This window comes from Pteropus medius, unplaced genomic scaffold (assembly GCF_902729225.1).
Source record: "Pteropus medius unplaced genomic scaffold, Ma_sr-lr_union100, whole genome shotgun sequence".
NCBI classification, from domain to species: Eukaryota; Metazoa; Chordata; class Mammalia; order Chiroptera; family Pteropodidae; genus Pteropus; species Pteropus medius.
Window position 1 is genome coordinate 180,452 of NW_024351091.1, and position 8,885 is coordinate 189,336.

General features: G+C 38.6%; 1 pseudogene; it reads right to left on the reverse strand.

Annotated features, from left to right (window-relative positions):
• Positions 1-1,907: 1,907 nt before the first annotated feature.
• Positions 1,908-2,890, reverse strand: LOC120586522 (olfactory receptor 7E24-like; annotated as a pseudogene).
• Between the last annotated feature and the right edge of the window lie 5,995 nt (positions 2,891-8,885).

Below are 8,885 nucleotides of genomic sequence, written 5' to 3' on the forward strand. Positions count from 1 at the left end.
AGTCTTCCTGAATCAGATGTCTATGTATGAGGGACACTGAGACTAATTTCTCATTAACTGATATGAAGAAAAAGTGACTATTTACTCAGTTAAATAGGATAGGAGATAATTACTGAAATTATGTTTATGTGCATATGACAGAAGAAATTTTTCGGGAGCCCAAATGACCACATGGCAAGAGTATAGAGAAGAATTGGAAAAGGAGGTGTGAGTGTTGAGACATTTTAGACTGCTTGGGCAGGAGGAAAATCCTGATAGTAAACTGAGCCAATTAGGAACTAGGTTCATTGTTAGTGAAGTTGGTAGTCGATTTAGCTTAGTGGTAAAAGGCAGAATAGATTAAACCAGTTATTGGAAAGCTTCTCAGAAGTCTGAGACTGCTACCTCTAAAACTACATGTAGCATCTCTAAAGGAAAGAAGGATGTGTACATAGGGACCTGCGAATGTAGAAGACATAAGAAGGCCAAAGACAGAAGAGAAAGAAGCATTGTTACTACGTAGAATCCTAATGGGATGGTTTCTAGTGAAAGGAAAGAATTCCCCTTTGTTGAAGACATGGTTCTGTACTACTCCTGAGTAATGAAAATGAAGATAGGGTTAAATTGATTCATAATGACTTGGGTGACTGGATGATCTACAGGGACTTTTAGAATCACACAGGCACTGGAAATATCATATCACTACTTTAAACCTCAATTGTACACCCTTGATCAAGGCATAGCATTACAATCCCCTTCTTGACCTGAGCTCACTTTGCATTCCCCAAATTTATTGCCCATTTTATGATTTACCACTCAGGGTTCAATCAAGAAGAGACATCACACTAATTATTTAATGAAGATAATTTCAAATAGCTAAGGTTAGATGGTTTTTAAAAGATGAAAGGAAAAAATATGGTAACATAGTGTCATAACTGCAGGAAACAGTGACGGGGCCATAGTCTAAGGGGTAAGGAAAAAGTTGGTTTGTCTGCCCTTTAATGGACCTTACTGGATGAACCTATAGAGAAACCAGATGGAAAATCAGAGCAGCAGTTTAAAGATTCCCATGGCATCACAACTTACATTACATATGGCTAAGTTTGGAGCAGAAAACAATAGCTTCATATCCAGCACAGAGGGACAGCTGTACAGTGTGGATGGAGAGAATATGTGGAAAGAAATTTATTACCAGGAATATAAGGGAAAAAATTGCATTGGCTGTGACTCAGGCAAACTCCTTTGTATCTTTGCCTTAATGAGCACTGATGACTTTGAGATCTTCAGGACCTAATCATAAACAGTAAAGAACCCAAGACATACAAGTCATCCTGGAATAAAAAGAGGGACAAAATTCAATAGTTCTCACCTTGGCAGCACATTAGACCCACCTAATTGACTACCAACTTCACTCTCCAGTCCAATTAAATCGTAATCTATGGTAATGGGACTCAGCCATGAAGGTTTTTAAAGCTCCTCGGGTGCTTCAAGTAAGAATCGTAGATTGAGGACCAATAACACATTTTCTCACACAATATGAATTTGAAGGAAGCCAAAGTTTTATGGAAAATAGGCATGGATGGTGAAAACGGTTGGGAATCATATATAGCTATGTATTCAAAAGAGAGTTGTCAATATCTACAGGGTGCCTGGGTCATCGGTGACAAATACATAAGATTTCATATTTGTAATTAAACTCAATTGTGCAGCGATTTTGACATACATAGGATCACAGAATTGTCGCTTAATCCCATCAAATATGTGCCAAAATGAGCTACACTCAGATATAATAGATCAAAAGAAATGAAAACCATGAGCTATAAAAACCATGTGCCAAAAGAGGCATGTTTACCAATTCCAGATGTTTGGTTTTGAAGTAATCTCTAATCCATAGACCAAAAATTGTGGGGAGGGGAGCAGTACTGAAACTATGCTGTTCTGTTGATGATCTTCTGCAAGGCTATCTTGATGTCCCTGTTCCTCAGACTGTAGATGAAGGGGTTCAGCATGGGGGTGACCATCGTATAAACCACTGAGGCCACTGCACCTTTTTTGGGAGAATGTGAAACAGTTGAACTGAAGTACACCACAAAGGCTGTTCCATAAAATAAGCAAACAACTGACAGGTGAGAACCACAGGTAACGAAGGCTTTATATCTCCCACCTGAAGATGGGACTTTCAGAATGGAGGAAACAATTTTATAGTAAGAGAAAATGATCCCTGAGAGTGGAATTCCACCAAAGATAGCACCAATAATATAGATCAATATTTCACTGGTGGAGGTATCATTACAGGCCAGCTTGAGGAGTTGAGGAGAGTCACAGAAGAAATGAGGAATTTCCACATTTGTGCAAAAGGAAAGTTGTGACATCAACAAGCAGTGCAACTGAGTGTCCAAAAGGCTGATCAAAAAGGACGCTAGAACCAGCAGGCTGCAGAGGCGGGGGTTCATGATGACCAGGTAGTGCAGAGGGTAACAAATAGCTACAAACCAGTCATAGGCCATCACAGTTAGTAGCGTATTGTCCAGACATCCAAAAAGATTTAAAAAAAACAATTGAATCAGGCATAGGAGATGACTCCGCTGTGAGTTTGGATGTCCAAAATCATCTTGGGGATGGTGGTAGAAGTAAAACCAATGTCAGCCATGGACAGGATGGAGAGGAAGAAGTACATGGGGGTGTGGAGGTGGGAGTCAGAGCTGACAGCCAGGAAGATGAGCAGATTCCCCAGCATGGTGACCAGGTATATGGACAGGAAGAGCCCCAAAATTAGAGGCTGCAGTTCTGGATCATCTGAGAGTCCCAGGAGGAGAAATTTCAAGACACCTGTTATGTTCTGTGGGTCCACAGAGCACAGACACCTTTTGGAAAATAAACGAGGATTAGTATAAAGGAAACAAGTATACATGTATCCATCAGTGAGTCTATATTTTGAGTTTAAGCAATTCATAAATAAAGTATTCATACTCGAAGACCATACTCCTTCAGTACTATTTCGCAGTTATGACAAACATTCCTCTGAGAACCTTTTTCACATTGAATTTGCTCCATTAACCTGTTACTACATGCTTCTTTTGGAAAGAATGAGCTAGAGAAATTAGAGGAGCAAGGTTATTTAGAGATTTAAAAATCAATAAACATCATAACTTATCAGTCCCCTTCTGTGAAGGAAAGCAAAGAAATGAGAAATATCTTCCCTTAAGAAAAAAAAGGTTCTTTATTAGTTTCTTTAATTAAAAGACACTAATAAGCATTTAAATATATTTAATTTATCCAAATGCAGTGCAATTAATTCCCTTGGTTTGGACTATTTATAAACATATAAAAGAGCTATGTAATAAAGGGTCTGATTCTATTTGTGTGTGTGTGTGTGATATTTGGCTACTAACAAATTTTAAACCACACCACTTTCTCTTCCCATTCTGCCCAACATCTGGACTACCTGATAAGAAAGCCTGAGTCCTTCACTTAGAAAATAAAAACGTCATGGGGGAGTAATGTACTGCATGGTTAGTATAATTAATAATATTATATTTCACTTTTGAAAGTTACTAAGAGTGTAGATCTTAAAAGTTCTGCTTACAATAAAAAATTTGCAAATAAGTATTGTGACAGATCTTAACTAGACTTGTCATGATCATTTTGCAATATACACAAATATTAAACATTATGTTCTGAACCTGAAACATATCATATTATATGTCAATTATATCTCAATTTTTAAAAAGGCTAGGTCCTTCCTCTTTCGGTGACAGCCAGAGATTCAAACCTTGCATATGCAGGAACTCTCTGACCACACAACCCATCCACAATTTTTTTAAAAAGCCACTATCCTTGACCTCTCATGTCTTTGCAGGCCAACTTAGATGGGCTCCTACACTTCATCCAGAAAGGGAGACATCCATATGAGGAATAAAATATTTTATACCCTCTTGAATGTGTAGAATTTTCAGCCTCAGTATCCAAGCCTAATTTGGGGTGAAAGCCCAACCTATTCCTGCAGAACATTCACTGCAGTTGTTGTGGTGAGTGCAGTATGGAGACAACGACCACCAGCATCGAAAGTGTCTTTTCTTGCTCTGGTTCTGCAGTGTGATATCAAGCTTGCACTTTGGACAGTGCCGCATCGTGCTGCATTTATTGAGTCTTTCCAATCCTTTCATATATAGCTTACTGACCTCACTTAGAAGTTTCTACAATTACTTGTTGAATGCAGACAAAACTATAGAGTGGGATCTTTCCTTAATGTAGCTTGGCCAAGACCTCTCTGTGTCTTAGAATGAAGATATAATGACATTAGGGTCACAGGAAAGATACTTCCCCTGATTGGTGTGTGTTTCACCATGCATTTGCCCCTATTGTGCTCGGGGGAAAGAGTTTATTTGCCCTGTGTGCAGCATAGGTCCATCGGGGCGATTCTCACAAAAGAGTAGTCATTAAAGGGAATTCAGCAGGGAGGAGGAAAGAGAGAGAGAGACAGAGACAGAGAGACAGAAAGAAAGAGAGAAAATGAAAGGGAATGGTGGGGATGGGAGAGAGGAGAAGAGAAGAAGAGAGGAGAAAAGGAAATGCAGTTACTATGTGTCATGCTGAGATCTGCACATCTAAGTACAGAGAACTGCCAGGACTTTTAAATGTGTCTGCTTTGCTGTTACTCAGGTCTTTGTCTCGACAAAAATCTGAATCCTCAGGGTTTTAGAACGGCACCCATCGCACTTCTGTGGCACAGCAAAGGATTTAATTCCAATTTGATTTAAGCACATGGTACATGAATCCTACAAAGCAACCATCATCATGGAGAAGGTCCCTCACCCTGAAGATACTGATTTGAGGTTCTCTGGAGAAAGAAATCTATAAATATGAACAGAATAGAGAGAACCATCCTTAAAGTATATCTAGTAATAAAATAAAGGAGGAAAGAAAGAGGAAGGAAGAATGAAAAAAACAGACACACACACACACACGCGCGCACACACACACACACACATACAGAGACCTAGGTATGGAAAGAAAACAAAAATCAGAAACAGAGGTGAACAATTTGACCCAGTAAGAACTACAGAATGTAATGAAAGAATTTATAGACAAAAAGCTAATGGGTACCAAGTGGCTTTTGCATTTCTTCAGCACAGGTTCTGAATTAACATTAACATCAGCTGAAATGCACCAATCAGCAAAATTTCATGTCCTCAACCAATACCATGTCTCAAATTACAGCAATAACTAAAGATCCCACTAAATTTTAACAAGATAGCCTCTAAAACCTTAGGAAGTTCTCAAACATAAAAATAAAGGACATCTATGACTCACCTTTATCATTGGGGACTATTGCTTTGTCTAAATTCTCTTTTGCAATAGCACCCATTGCCCTCAAAAATCCACTAATGGCCGTGGACACTCTGACTAAATTATAATTAAACTGAGTCTTTGGCCATACAGCACAATTTACAATAGCCAAGATATGGAAGCGGCCTGAATGCCCATCCACAGAATATTGAATAAAGAAGTTATAGTTCATGTGTATAATGGAATATCACTCAGCCATTAAAATGAATGAAATCCTACCATTCACAATGACATGGATGGACCTAGAGGGTATTATGCTGAGTGAAATAAGTCAGATAAAGATAAATACCATATAGTTTTACTTATATGCAGAATCTAAGGAAGAAAAAAACAAATTAATCAAAACAGACTCGCAAATATAGAGGACAATCTGGTGACAGAGGAGAGGAGGGTTGTATGGCTGGGAGAATGAGGTAAAGGGTTAAAGAAATGCAAATTAGTAGTTAATAGATGGTCACGGGGATGGGGAGCACAGCATAGGGATTACAGTTAGCATTAATATATTGACTAGATGGAGAGCCAGATGAGAGAAGGAGCAATTAGGGGGATCATTTTATAGACTATATAAATGTCTAACCAATGTACTGCATACTTGAAACAAATAAATACAATTTAGAAAATCAAAAATAGAAAAATAAAAAAGTCCTTGGCCCTGTATGGAAAAACCTGCCCAGTTTTTTACCTCCTTCATATCTCATTTACTTTACGTAGAACATTTCATTTCTGACTCTTCTGGTCACCAAATGTGGGGGCTAGGATCCCCTACATCAAACCATTCTCCATGATACCAGCTGAGTGTCCTATGATTTAACTCAATTCTGAAACTATCTGTCTAGAGTGTCAGATTCCATAGGTTAAGGGCTCAGTGCCAAGAATCTACTTTCTCCCTCAGTTCAGATACCAACTGTAAGGGCCCCAGGTTACCTACAACTTTGGTCCAGCTTGGCTACAAATCAGAGGTTTCCATGACCCCTTCGTCAGGTTCAAGTAGTCACTCTGGGAACACTCTGGAAAAAAATGACAGAGTCTCATTTATTTCTTTAGTCTCATGCACATCCCTGAAAGGGATGAAAGCCCAGGCAGGAAAGCTCCCAGTGTGTGGCAGCCATATGGAGTATGCTGTGTCCCTGTAAACTAACGAACAGTAATCAATGTTTAACAGAGTTTATATGTGTATTCTTTGTTTGTTTTACTTTGTTTTGACTGCCTGCTCTGCACCAGGGGTAGTGTAGGTGCTGGAGATTCAATGAGAATCAGCATTGTCAAAACCAGAAAACTAACTGGGATGATACAACTAACTAGCAACAGATCTTGCACCAGTTTACATGCACTTGTTTTTTCGGTTGTTTGTTCATTTTTTTGAGGTAAGTCTTTGGGATTATATGGCATTTAATTACTTATATAGATTTGTGTAATCGCTATCATCACAGTCAAGAGACAGAACTGTTCAATCACAACATGGAAGTTCCTCATGCTGCCCCTTTATTGTTACTGCCTCCCTCCCCACACCTTCCCTCTGGCAAGTACTTATGCATTTTTTAACTCTTTAATTTTATCATTTTGAGAATGTTCTTTAAATGCAACCATACAATAAATAATATGTAGAAATTGGCTTTTTTCACTTAGAATAATGTTCTTAAGATCCAGCCAAGTTATTGGGTGTATCAATGATTTGTTCCTTCTTATTGCTGACTAGTATTCCATGGCATGGATGTAACAAATTGTGTTTAACTCTTCACCTGTTGAATGACATTTGGTTTGTTTTCCATTTTTGGCTATATAGATAAAAACTGCTATGGAAAATAAAGGAAGAAAGAAAGAAACGAGACTGAGTCATTTTCCTGCAGGCATTCTGCCTGCGGTGACCTAGAAAGGGAAGGTTGAGTAGGTTTGAGATTTATTGATTCCTTTCAATTTTAACATTTTACTTATCCGATTATATCAAGAATATTATACTTTCACACAAAATTGAGATTCCTTGCATTCTTTTCTAGAACATCTTCAAAAATCTAATATTATATGCTAACACCACATCTCAATTTGAAGTAGCCACATATCAAGGGCTCGATAGCCACATGAACCTAAATCGTATGGAAAGACATTGTCCTGTATCCTGCACCCTGCAAATAGATATCACTGCTCAGATGCACCCCTGACTTCACTCTTTTTTCTCAAGGATCTGGTTTAAATTCAATAAGAATTCTGTTCCTTTTCCTCAACTGTAAAATAACAATAATATGTATACCTGAACTTTGGGGTATCAGGCAAATTTAAAATTAAGGCTACATACTTATGTCTTTAGCCACATGAAAATCCCTCTGAGCCTGGGACAAGTAAAACCTCAATAAAGTTTTGTGATATTGTGGTTACTCTTCTTATCCCCATCATGATCACAATCACAGCGTTTGTGATCATTTTGGGATCCATCTCCTGCTCAGGTATGGTCGATGACTTCGGAATCTAGGAATGGAAGTGGCAAAGAGCAGAATTCTAAACGAGAATTCTGAAATCCGCAACAGAAATAAATACCATAAACTTTATAGTCCTCTGAGCTGACTTTGCATACTGATGCTCTCCTGTCTGGCTATCTCATCTGTTTCACTCTTTTGCCAACAAGGAAACAAGTTTCTCCATAATACCTCCTTCACCCACCATCTCCATTGGCACTTACTGCTCTGTGTTGTGTCTCTGCTGGGCCATGACCTAGGAGTTTAGGTCCACTGCCTTCTCCTGCCTGGTGAATGATTAGGGCTGAGGTCCTGTCCTCAGGACTGGGAGGAAGACACTCAGGCATTGATCTCCTGATGCAGGCAACAAGTCTGGGAGGAAAAGACAGGTATGAAGCTTAACTGGGACTCACATCCTGAAGGGCTGGAGGCACTGGCTAATTCTTTACTCCCGTGTGGCTATGAGAGAGCAATGCACAGAGCTCATAATTAGTAAAATTGGCCCATGTTCTCTCAATCTCTGAGGACCACCTAACATTAACAGAAGAGGAAAGGAGAAAAGTAAATGTGCATAGAAGGCTCTGGACCCTTTTTCTCAGGAAAAAGCTCAGCTGTACACTTCGCTTCTAACATCCAGTTTCAAAGATCTTAACATAAAATACAGATATTTTTCTCTTCAATTTATGACTTTTTGACTTAGACATCTGTAAATCCATTTATTATTATGTAAATTAGGGAGAATTAGGTTCTTTAACAAGAATCTGAAACTATTTCCATTTTCTCAGTTAATAAAATATTTCTGTTTCTAAAAGAAAATTTTTGTGTCCCTTTTTAAAGGGTATTTCATAGTTTGTTTGTTTCTTTTGCCTATTTAAATAGCAGCCGAAGTTCTGATTTTTCCCTCTCATTGATATATGTTGGTATATTAGAAAACTATGGACTTTTATACACTTATTTATAACTTCCTACTTCTCTGAAATAAGCCAGAGCATCTAACGAGTACACTCAAGGTGTCAGCTAAGGCTGCATTCCTCTCAGATTTAGACTGGGAAGAGACCTGTTTCGAGGTCCACTCATTTTGGAAAGATGGGTTCTTCTGGGCTCTTGATC